This window comes from Camelina sativa, chromosome 2 (assembly GCF_000633955.1).
Source record: "Camelina sativa cultivar DH55 chromosome 2, Cs, whole genome shotgun sequence".
Taxonomy (NCBI): Eukaryota; Viridiplantae; Streptophyta; class Magnoliopsida; order Brassicales; family Brassicaceae; genus Camelina; species Camelina sativa.
Genome location: NC_025686.1, coordinates 6,676,637 through 6,690,536, shown reverse-complemented (window position 1 = coordinate 6,690,536; position 13,900 = coordinate 6,676,637).

Below are 13,900 nucleotides of genomic sequence, written 5' to 3'. Positions count from 1 at the left end.
TGTTTAAAATTTTTGTACTTTTTCAAAATATAGTTTTTGAAGAAATATTATCATAATTGGACCAAACCAAAATTGTTTGTATTCATTGAAGAAATCATTATTATAAAAATAATCCAGAAGATCTAAAAAATCAAGCATTGCCATTTAATTTGTTACACTACTTGATACAATTTTTGGTGATTAGACAAATGCATAAAGTAATAACTATTTCACTCTGAAATTTATTTATTTATTGAAGAATTACTCTAGTACTTTTTATGATATTTAATTATTAATCAAGTTTAATAAAGTTTTTGATGTTTTAAAACTTTTATATAATTATATACATTTATTATGTTTTAACTGCTATTGTACCCGCTGGTCAACCAGTCGTAAAACTTCCGGAAACTCACTCATTTTAAAAAGTTAAACTAGTCTTTCAAAACGCTTAATAACACTTGAAACCACAACTGCCAGCTTCCGCAAACTCCCACAACCGCAACAGCAAACATTGCGTTTGAACCAATCAGACCCTTAAACAACACAAATCTTATACACTTATTAAGTTTAGTTAACATTACAATGCTCAAAGTACCATCATATTCTCATTTTCATTAGTTCCATTTAGGTTATATTACATTTATGGGATCATGAAAAAAATTGAATGATATTCACTAAATTACAATATATCAAATTTTAAGTTATAACTTGCCAAATATATCTTTATGTTGTTAAGTTTATTATTTATTACGCTTCAAAGATTCCGAGTGTTTTAAAAACAAAATCGGATATTTATATATATTAAAACTTTCTGTAAGATAATAACGTCGCTATTTTATTATTTATAGAGTTATTAATTTATCGAATTATATTTACCCAAAAAAAACAATTTAGGACCAAAGAAATATATAAACTTATCGAGATACTTATTTATCGAGTATTAATTTATAGAGGTTATATTGTAATGTATTCAAAGAGTTTTACAAGAAATATTTTCTACAACATTTCTGCACTTTTATAAAGTTTTGATCTTATGAAATTTTCAAAACGGAAAACGGATCTCCGATCTTGTAACCTCAAAACGACGATTTATTTTTTTTTTTTTCAAAAAAAAAAATATATATATATATATATATATTATTTATTTATTTTCATGAAATACAAAATATTAATTCCGAATTATCTGTGTTTTTTTTTTTTTGCATTGATGGATATTTAAAGTGAGTTGTAAAGGGTGATTTCATTTTAATGTTCTAATTCAAAGTGTCATTTAAAGGGTAACCAATATTTAGCTTAAATTTGTTCATAGGAGACTAATTCTTTCAACCCAAATCTTATATATTGACCCAATATAACCAAAAAAGGATTTAAAATGAATTCCAATCCATATATACAAGGTAAAAATCTTGTCAAATTTATGAAATAGTTGAATACCAGGTTGTGAAACCCTACATTGAGATATAATTATCTCAATCACCTCCCCCACTCAACCTCTATATAAACATAAACCTAGAAATGTACTTTTATCATCATATTCTCAGATTTAGCTTTCTCTTTTATCTTATAACCCAATCTTTATATTAACCTCAGATTTGTTACAAATCAAAATAAAAAAGAGGAGAGAGAGAGAGATAAAACAGACAACAAAAAGGGTTCTCTTTGGTTAAGTGCTTGCATGTCTTTTCCAATTGATCTCTAAATTTTTTGCCTTTTGGTCAGTAATTTTTTTTTTGTCACTTCTGTAACAACAATGGCGGAGTTAAACCCATAAAAGGAGTCTTTCTAAAACACATCCTCTTGGCTTCTTCAGTAAATCCCCAGGTAAAACCTTCAAATCCCAAAATTCAATTGAAACACTTCGAATTTAAAAAAATAAAAAAAATAAAACAGAAATCAAGAAAGACAAACATCTTCAATTTTTTTTTTTAAATCCAACCTTTAGGCTAAATCCATGTTTATGTTGTACCATTTCTTGAAATTAGCTTCAGAATGGTTAATTGATTGATCTGTTTGTATGTGTTTTGGCTGTAGGTTCACTAACCGGAGGAGGGAGCTTTATAGAAAAAAACTAATCTAGAACGGATATAGAATTATAGATCATTGCAAGATCAAAGAACATGTACAAATGTTTTATCTATGACTGCCATTAAAAGAAAAGAAATACGTGAAAAAGAACTCCACACACAATTCCACACACAATTAGAGGGGAGAAATCAAGTTTCGTTCTTAATTAATTATAGTAGAAGTTAATCCGATTGAAAAACAGATTATTTAAATAAAATAAAAAGATAATTAAATCAAATATGGTAACAAAATTGGATCATTCGAACAAGACTCGTATGAAACGTCGAAATGTCGAATAAACTTACATTAATTATGGGGTTGGTTATAAGAAACCGAAGTAAAAAAAAACAAAGGGTTCAATTGTACATAACTCACGAAAGGATTATATATCTCATTTCACATTACGATTATTAAGCAAACCAATATCAGAGATCGATGTGAATGAGAATCAATGGAGTAGTCAAAATGACAAAAAAAAAAAAAGTTGGGTTACGATGTATATTCTATCATGTTAATAATGTATACTCTTTTGAACTGTAAGAAGAACAACACACGATGGCAAAATATTCAAAACTCTGTTTGCTTCACAGCCGTTTTGCTCATCCTATATTGGTTTCAACCGGTAATTTAGTCGATTACGTATTCTCATTCTTAGCCTAATCATATTGGTATTATATGCATATTTCTTTTAATTTTATCTCTAATGGTGATAACTGTTTAATTTGGATACCAAAGATTGAGGGGACAATGTGATATGTGTTGCAAAGCAACGTTCGGGAAACAAATCTGTGGATAATGCAAACAAGAGAGCACCGGATTACATTGTCACTGCCGTCGCTAAGCATCTGATATTGACCATAATAACATGAATTATCCATGACAAACAAGCCTCTCGATCTTATATACTTAATGAGAGACGATGCAACAACTTCATTTCTTGGTACTATATATATATATATATATATATATATATTTTTTGAATTTAATGTTAAATTATATATATATATATATATGTTGTTATTTTCTTTTTGCTTGGTGTGATGAATTATTGATTTTGATACATTTCTTGTAATATTTCCCTTGTGATAACGTATTCATATTGTGCGCTTCACAATGATTATGTAAGTTCGCTATGATCGATAACATTTTATTTAATGTGTTTTTAAGAATCTCAAAGAAAATAATAATACTATATATAAAAAGAGAAAATATATGTTGATCATGTTGTATTAGTTCATTAGCTAGTGTTCTCCTAAAGGCTAAAGCTGACTGATCAAAGGTATATATTGTAAGGGTGTTTTACTGGATTTGATATTTTCAATATGTTTTAGGCTTTTAGCTATAGTGTAATTATAAATGAATTCAGATGCATTTTTTTAATGAGTTTTGATGAGTCTCGCTACAACAAACTATCTAACATGGAATCGAAGATAGAAAGCAACAAAAATAAAAACAAATATCGGGTAATTAACATGCATTGTTAAAAATTTGTGTGTATTTGTATGATGATTTTTGAATTCTAAACGGTAATTTTTGTTAAACACTTAAACTAGATTTGTATCGTACATATTTTTGAATTCTTTATTTATGACAATTCCAAATAAAATGTAAGATTTTGTCGTCTTTCCAAACAAAAACAAAAAATTTTATAGCGCTTCTGTTGTAAAACACTTAGTGGACTCCATCGACCGGCCCGTTTACTGTCCATGTTGTGAGGCTTGTTTGGTCAAGACCACAAAGGCCCATCGGTCCATTGTCTTAGTCTATTGTCAGTCTAATACAAACACTATATATATACAAACATTATATATATGTAACTTCATTCGATTGTTTATGAATAAGAACAAGAGATTTCATTCCCTAAAAATCTCTAGTTTATGAAAAGTTATCAGCACGATTGCCCTAAAGATCCAGCTGAGTAAAACCCTAAAACCCTAATCGGCCGCCGCCTCTATCTCTTGCCCGATCAGACCCTAAAACCACCACCTCTTTCTTCCCTTATTCGTTTGAAGACTTTGCGGCTGTTCGGACATATGATATGTTCGTGATTTAGTCCTTGTTCGTTGAAGCTCATGTTCGGCGATCAGTTTGTGTTCAAGGGCAAGCAAGGTTTGTGATCAAAGTTTTGTTGGAGTTTTGTTCGAGCTTCGTGGTCCGGGGGAAGCTCTGTTCGGGAATCAAGCAAGGTTAAAACCGTGGTCTTTAGCTCCCGGTTCATATCCAGTCAGACCCCAAACAGTGGAAGGTAAACTATGATTAAACCTCCTTAGAACCTATAAAATCGAATTTGGTACTTAATCTATAAAAACCCCTAATCCTAAAAGTAGACAATCAACAAACAAGTTCTTATTTTCCTAAAACCCTAAAACTTAAAATCGGATTGTGGAAGGCTTTAGGCTGTTTAGTTTGCTTGCAATTGCACCAACTATATTATGATTAAAATCCGGTTGTATTGCTTGTTGTTGATTGTTTGATTTGATGCATGCATAATTGTTAAAAATCGAATCATGCATAAGAAATTATAAAATCGGCTGCATAGATATTGTTTCTAGGATTGGTAAAATCGAACCTAGTATAAGAAGAGCATTGAACCATTTATAGGGTATTATAAAATCGTTTATTACATAAACTGTTTCTGCATATAATCAAGCTGCATGAACCCTAAAAATCTAAATTAAAATCGGGATCCTAGAGAAAATCTAGGTCCCTAAACTATTTGTTTAATTTTCTAACTAGGTTTGAACCCGCGGCACACCGCGGGATAATCTTTTTTATAAATTGAATATTTAATATATTTTAGTTTTTTTTATATTTTTAATTTTTATAGTATCATATTTTATTTGCTGTGTCATCAAATTTATCATAACTAAATTTAAAACTTTATTACCTATCAAAATAGTATTGTTTTTCTATTGTGCTATTTTTTATTAGTCCAAATTGGTGATTTTGTTTTGTTTTTTTTTGTACTGAAAATTTTGCGCAATAATTCTTTAATAATAATATGTATGTAAATTCATCATATAATCATATTTATGTAAAATCTAATCCGCTCTATCACACAGCCTACAATATTATGAAATTATGTAAACCCTAACCCGTTCATATTTTAACCGGTAATCATAGTTTTATAGTTTAACCAATGTATTGTTAAAATATTTTATATATGAATGCAACTAAAAAGAAAATCTTACTTCCATCAGTTTAACAGTTTAATCTTTTATGCTGTTGACAACAAAAAAAATGCAACTATACACTTAACTCATAATATATATAATTTGGTCTAGATTTATGATTTCTACTGATGTTAAGTAATTAAGATTTAATATGTTAAATTTGAATTCTTCATATCTCTAAACTCTCTAATAGAACTCAAAAGAAAATCCGAAATTATTGCAGCATATGCGTAGCATTACATTTAGCTTTGTGGATTTACAACATTAGATGCTGACTATTATTTGGATTATTTAGCTTTGTGCATGTGTTAAGATTTCACAATATATTGTAGTTACCATATATACTAACTAACCCGTAATCACATTTAAACAGTTGGGTTCAACTATTTAACCCATTTACCCAAACAAAAACACGCGGACCCTATACTATTTGAATCGAATTGAATTCAATTTCTGATTTATTCCCTAATTGTCCTTTTTAATTTTAATTAGTGTTTTCTAAATGCATAAAATGAATGGCAATTGAAGTAAATAAAACCATAATTTTGGACATTCTTAATTTTGTACTCCTCTTTTAATAGTATAAAGATTGGAAAAGGAAAAGTTAAGTAAAAGGAAATTTTCTAAATTATCTAAGAAAAGGAAAATTGCTAAAACCTAAATTGTGCATATTTCCTGTTCATACTAGAACTTGTCTAGGATTGTTTTTTATGCATATTAGCCACGAAATTATGTAATAAAACAAGACATTATCTACTAAAATAATAGGTATGGTTCGGTCTTAAATACCGCATGTCCCAAACAAAAATAAATCCATGGTTCGGTCTTAAATACCGCATGGCCTAGATTAAAATAATTGGCATGGTTCGGTCTCAAATACCGCATGGCCTAAGAGTAAAATAATTGCATGGTTTGGTCTCAAATACCGCATGGCAATAAACGGATGCATGTTTTGTATTTTATAATGGGCATTAAGATCAAAGGACCTATGAGAGTGAATTGAAAATGATAAATGATTGCACTGAAAATAGATATAAGGCGATCTTGCATATATGTCATGATCTTGCTGAGAGTCTCAAGAACCAATACCTTACAATAGAGAATCTTCTTGAGCTTTGGACAGAGTTGAAAAAACATATATGGACACCAAAAGACGGTGCTCCTACCAAAGACTCAATTTGATTGGAAAAACCTAAGGATCCAGGACTACAAATCCATGGATGAGTATAACTCAGAGCTATTTAAGATAGTCTCAATCCTAAGGTTATGTGGTAAGGAGGTTATTGAGGAAGACTTGCTAGAGAAGACATTCTCAACCTTTCACACCAATATCATACTGCTTCAGCAACAGTATCGTGAAAGGGGTTTTAATACTTATACAAGTCTTATCTCTTGTTTGCTGCTTGCTGAGCAAAACAATGATTTATTACTAATGAACAGTGCAATGAGACCTCCTGGTTCTGCCCCATTACCTGAAGCCCACAAAGTCGATTTGACTAAGAAAAGGCCCAAAGAACCCACAAAGCCCAAAGAGACTAACTACGAGCAAGTACCATGGCCGTGGCCGTGGTGGAAGAGGACGTGGTGGTCGTGGCAATTCCCAAGAGAACCACTATGTTGGTTACAGCCGTGGGAACCGGTCCGACTTTGGTCGTGGCCGTGGTAAAGGCCGCGGAATTCACAAACCGCAACACAAGCCTAAATCGGTTTATCACCGATATGGTATGGGAAATCATTGGGCTAAGACGTGCCGATCATCTAAGCATCTCATTGATCTCTATCAAGAGAGTTGAAAAGAATCCAAAAGCCCATTTGGTTCATCTCGATGGTGAAGGAGATTTCGACCATGAGAATGATGAACAATTAGATTGTGAAACTTCGGATTGTCTAGGAAAGGATAATTAAATTTAAAAATGTCTTGGTTTAATTTCTATATTTTATGCTTTGAATTTTATTTCTATGGTTTAAATTCAATTATTTTATTTCCTTCAATATAAAATTATTTGTTTATGTTTAAAAACATAAAATCTTGTCCATTTGAGAAATGGCTAAGGACAAGAAAATCATTGTGGTGGATAGTGGATTAAACCACACAGTTTTGAAGGATAAGAGATATTTTGCATAATCTCATAATGGAAAATGCCAATATTAGCAAGATAGCGGGTATAGCAAGTCTAAATGAAGGCTACGGCCAGGTATATATTTTATGGCACACATCTTGAACAAAGTGATGCTTTATATACACCCAGCTCAAAGAGAAGCTTATTGAGTTTTAAAGACATTCGTTTGAATGGTTTACATGTTGAAACTAAGGGTGAAGGAAACCAAGTGTTCCTATATATTACTAAGATCACCCAAGGATCTAAGAGAATCCTAGAGTCTATACCTTGCACTAGCCACTGGTTTTTACCATGCTAAGGATTAATATGATAGATGCTAATTTGGCAATTAACAAGATGTTCAATGAACGATTCACTTTATGGCATGACCGGATTGGCTATCCAGGTTCTAACATGATGCGTAAGAAGATATTAAATTCAAATGGGCACATCCTAAAAGAAAGAAGAGTTATCCCTAAAAATCTTACGTGTGTAGCATGTACACAAGGGAAACTCATTATAAGGCCATCACCAGTCAAAATAATTAAAGAGATTTTCCACTTAAGACTATACGTCTAGATAATACTGGTGAATTTACATCCCAAGCATTTAATGAATGTGTATGTCCATGGGGGGAAGTGTGGAACACCCTGTGGCACATGTCCATACACAAAATGGATTAGTTAAGTCCTTCATTAAACGGATACAATTGATTGCTCGACCATTACTCCTAAGGTCGAAGCTTCCTGTGTCGGCTTGGGGACACACAGTATAACATGCAGTAGAGCTTATACGCATCAGGCCATCTAGTGAAAATAAAGAATAAATATTCGCCATCCCAATTATTAATGGGTCATGAGCCAGACATATCCCATCTAAAGACATTCGGGTGTGCCGTTTATGTACCGATTGCATCATCACAGAAAATAAAGATGGGACCTCAAAGTAGGATGGGAATATATGTTGGATATGATTCTCCCACCATTGTTAAGTATCTTGGGCAAACTGCGGGTGATTTATTTAAGGCCAGATACACGGATTGTCAGTTTGCAGAATCTGAATTCCCTATGTTGGGTGGAGAGAAAGACAAGCTGGTCAAAGAAATATTATGGAATCAAACATCCTTACATTGGCAAGATCCTCGGACTCTAGCACGTGATGCAGATATCCAAAAGATTATGCATTTGCAAAAGCTAGCTATTCAATTGCCATATTCCTTTGCTGACCCAAAGAGAGTAACAAAATCGTACATACCAGCTTGTAATGCACCAGTACGTATTGATGTTCAGAAGGAACACAATAATCAAGTTGCTACAGAGTCTAAGGCCCGTTTGAAACAAGGTAGACCACTAGGTCCCAAAGATAAGAACCCTCGGAAATCTAAGAAAGGTGCAAATCAAACCGAGGTTAGGGAAAATGCAGAAAATGATAGACATGGCCGTGGCAAATCCTAAGGTACCAAGTGAGGTTCGGGACGCTGAACCTCAAGGACCTGAAGGTATTGATAATAATGAGATCTCAATAAATTATATCATGTCTAGAATAAAATGGAACCGTAAAGATGTCAACATCGATAAAATATTTGCATACAAGGTAGCACTTGAAATAAATGAGGATTTAGAGCCCACATCTATACTAGAGTGCACTCAAAGTAAAGATTGGCTAAAGTGGAAAGAAGCTATTGATGAGCAGCACAAGGATTTTCTCAAAGACCATGAATAGATTATGAGGAGACATACTTCCATGTGATGGATGCAACGACTTTTAGAAATCTAATAAGTCTGGCTATAAAAGAAAAACTGGATTTGCGGTTAATGGATGTTGTAACCGCATACTTATATGGTCGACTGGATAATGAAATTTATATGAGATTACCAGAAGGTTTTGAGCTCAAAGATAAGAGTAATTCTCGAGAACAGTACTGCATAAGGCTGAAAAAAATCCCTTTATGGACTGAAACAAAGTGGTCGAATGTGGTATAATCGATTAAGTGAATATTTAGTTAAAGAAGGCTATAAGAATGACCCAATCAGTTCATGTATATTTATAAAGAAGTTTGCAAACAAAGGGTTTGTAATAATAGCAGTTTATGTGAATGATTTAAACATCCTTGGGACCTCTGGTGAAATTGCCCAAACAGTAGAATATCTAAAGAAAGAATTTGAAATGAAAGACCTAGGCAAGACAAAATTCTGTTTGGGATTACAGCTTGAGTACATAAATAATGGAATCCTTGTGCATCAAATGGCATATACAGAAAAGGTAGTCAAGAGGTTTAATATGGACCAAGCTCACCCATTGACCAGCCCAATGGTAGTTAGGAGCTTAGACTTGGATAAAGATCCATTTGGTCCAAAGAAGGCCGATGAAGAAGTTCTCGGACTTGAAGTGCCATACATCAGTGCTATAGGAGCGTTAATGTTCTTGGCTAGCCACACTAGATCGGACATATGTTTTGCCGTGAACCTCCTAGCTAGATATAGCTTTCATCCAACCCAAAGGCACTGGGACGGAATTAAACATGTATTATGTTACCTACAAGGAATGTTAAATTTTGGGTTTATATTATACTAACTATAACAAAGAAAAGTTTAGTTGGTTTTGTTATTGCAGGTAATTTATCGGATCCACATAACGCAAGCCATGAGTGTGTATGGTTAAGGTCGATGACCCAGCACATTAGAGCAAATTGCGGTATGGTTGAGGACAAAGAGCCAACCGTAATCTATGAAGACAATACGGCCTGCATCGCACAGCTCAAGGAAGGTTACATCAAGGAAGATCGGACGAAGCACATCTTACCGAAGTTCTTCTTCACACATGAACTACAAAAGGCCGGAGAAGTTCAAGTGGTTCAAGGTCAATCATGCGACAACTCAGCCGATCTCCTCACCAAATCACTACTGACTACAACATTCAAGAAGCTCGCACACCAGATTGGAATGCGGAGGCTTAAGGACTTAGAGTGATGCTTGGAACAAGGGGAGCAATGTGTGTTGTACTATTTTTCCTTCACCATGGTTTTGTCCTATTGGGTTTTTCCTGGTAAGGTTTTAATGAGGCAGCACCCCCAAGTGTATTGCATCGATCCCTTAGCATCGGCACGGTCATATCGTTCAAGGGGGAGTGTTGTAAAACACTTAGGCCTTGATTGGAACAACATATACTAAAGCATTAGCATTATACAACATACGCATTAAGGTGCATAAGCTGTATGCTCTGATTAATATAACACATTTAGTTGATTGGTATAGCAGTGGAGTATTAGATATTATATTTATATTTACTATATGATATTAAATGAAAAATATAATTTAAATGTGTTTCATTAAATTACTCATTGCTATATAATTTTTAAAAAAATATATTTTACATTTAATAAATTTAATAATTTATTATATATAAAAATGTGTAATTTAATAAATTTTAATTATATATATTTATAGTGTAACATTAATTACAAATAATTAATATATATTATAATTTTTTTATAAAATTTTATATCTATATTTACATTTTTAATTTCAATAACTTTTTAAAATATATATAATATAACAAATTAAACTAAAATAAAAAAAATAATATATATTATAAACGTTATATCCACATTAATATTTTAATGTATTAAATAAATTATTATATTATTTTAAATAATAAAATTAAGTAGTTTCTCATATATATTATCTTATAAAAATAATTTTATCTTCTATGAAATCATAATTTTCTCTTTTTACAAAATTAATTAATTATTTAAAATTATTTTAATAGATATTAATATTTTAGAGTTAAATGCTTGAAAAATGCTTCAAATGAGAGCATACAGGAAGAAAGCATATGAGAGCATCTGCAGCTTCTAAATGCCCCCTTTAGCGCTTCCAAATTGAGATGGGGTTATTAGTTCTATTATTTTAATGGATTTGGAAATCTAAACAAAAATTATGTGTTATTCAATCATTGATTTTAAATATTTATCAAAATTATTTGTTATTGGTTCTATGATTTACAAATACTTATTAAAAATGTTATTCATTTAATGATTTTTTTTTTGATTTCAAAATTGACATTATGTTTCAAATGGATTTGAAAATGTAAAACAGAAACATTCAAATCCAAGGATAAAACATGTTATTTCAAAATCTATACGTTTTAATTTCCATAATTTTACAATTTTATATGTATTTTGAAATCACATCTCGAATAACAACCCATGAGTTTTATAGAAACACTTTTACAGCTGATAATACATGATTTTTGATATCTAATGCGTACAAATCTGGGAAGAAAGGGTAGGCTAACGGTAATGAATTTAAACTGTCTGGTAAATGAAGTTTTAAATTATCTATTTCAGACTTCAAAAAAATCTCATTTATTAGTCTTCCTTATATCATATTTGCTGAGCATCAAAGACATATGATGAAATCTTCAAATCTGAATGTGGGAGAAAACATCTAATCAAGGCATGCAATTTCATGGGCTTGGATTTAAGAAGAATGGATCTTAATTGTTTACAACCCAAAAACAACAGGAAAAGAGAGATTTTTGTCCATAATTAATATAATATTTATTTAAATGTTTTGTATCTATTACATGCATATTAGAGTTTGAATTTTGTTTACCTAAATGATGTGCATGCTAAGCAATTATTGTGAACTTTTTTAATGTATTATTCTCTATATAATTGTTTCATAAATAAAGAGAAGAAGCTTTTTTGTTACTATTGGAACTTTATAGAGTGAGTTTTCATTTTTTTGTCAAAGGTGTGTAATATCCATTGATTTGGTTGATGTTTTGTTATATCCATCGGTCAATACATGATCCATCTTGGTGCATCATATTGAGGGGAACCTTTTGAGAGTAATTCTTAAATTTCTTTAGTGTGTTGTATCTAAGAGATTCAAGTTGGGGATATAAGAAGTCTTCAGCAACTTCTCTATGGCCCTTCAATACACCATCCTTGTTCTTTGAGGCTTCATCGTCCACGAACCTAGAAAATCTCCTTTTACCATCTTAGAATGCTGACTTCTTGGGAGGATTTTATCACATCTTTACTCAGTTTTACAAGATATCAAAAACGGATACGTAAAAGCGATTTGAATATAAAAATAAGAAGTGTGTAACATATTTAAAATGTGTGTATATATATAATTATATATTCATATATTTTAAGAGTTTTAAATCAAACAAATCTAATACACTTATTAAGTAACTTTATTAAAAAGTTTTGTTAACATTACAATGCTCAAAGTACCATCTTGTCGTCACTTTCATTAGTTCCATTTAGGTTACATTTGTGGGGTTATACAAATAAATTGAATGCCTCATATTCATCAAATTACAATACATAAAATTTGAAGTTACAGCTTGCCAAATATATCCTTATGTTGTTAAATTCATTATTCATTACGTTTCAAAAATTCAAAGTGTTTTTGTGACAACCCGTCCCGTGGACCCCACTAGCCTCACTGCTAGCTTGCCCCCATAGGCCCGAAGCTGGCCCTACAGGGCATCGATCATAACCCCTCACTGGACAAATGGAACTATTCATCCAAATCCACAGTAGGTTATTGGTGCGCCAGGCGTTCCTCGAACCCTGGTCCCCACCCTTTAACAACCTTCCCACAGGACAAGCTGTCACCAATTGATCTGCAGGTCAATTGGTGACAGCTTGTCCTGTGGGAAGGTTGATAAAGGGTGGAGACCAGGGTTCGAGGAATGCCTGGCGCACCAATAACCTACTGGTGGATTGGGATATCCATAGTGATGGGTTAAGATCGATGCCCTGCAGGGCCAGCTTGGGGTCCGTTTGGGCAGCTAGCAGTGAGGCTAGCGGGCTAGCAGTGAGGCTAGCGGGGTCCACGGGACAGATTGTTACAGTTTTCAAAACAAAATCGGATATTTATATACATTAAAACTTATGTATATTAACATTGTTGTTCTGTTAATTTCTAGAGTTATTAATTTATCGATTTATATAGAGCTGAAAAACTAATTTAGGACCACATAAATATATAACTTAATTGAATATTAATTTATAGAAATTATATTGTAATGTATTTAAAGAATTTTACAAGAAATATTTTCTAAAACGTTTCTCGCACTTTTTAAAATTTTGATCTTAAAACATTTTCGATACAACAAATGGATCTCAGATCTGATAACCTCAAAACTTTTCCTCAAAACAACTGTTTCTATATTTACATTAAATACAAAATATTAATTCTTAATTATATGTGTTTTGTAATCATGAATATTTAATATGACATGTAAAAGGTGATTTCAATTTAATGTGTCAAAGCATTTTGTTGAAAAATAGTGCTTCAATTCAAAGTGTCATTTAAAGGGTAACCAATATTTAGCTTTTTTTTTGGCAAACAACCAATATTTAGCTTAAATTTGTTCCTAGGAGACTCATTCTTCTCCATTTTTCAACCAAAATCTTATTTTTGACCCAATATAACCAAAAAAAGGATATGCAGATGAATGCATTTAAATATTTCCAATCCTTAATAAGTAAATAATCTTGTCAAATTTCAGAATTACTTTGATTACCTTCTGTGAAACCCTAGACCAAGATATCTCAATCAC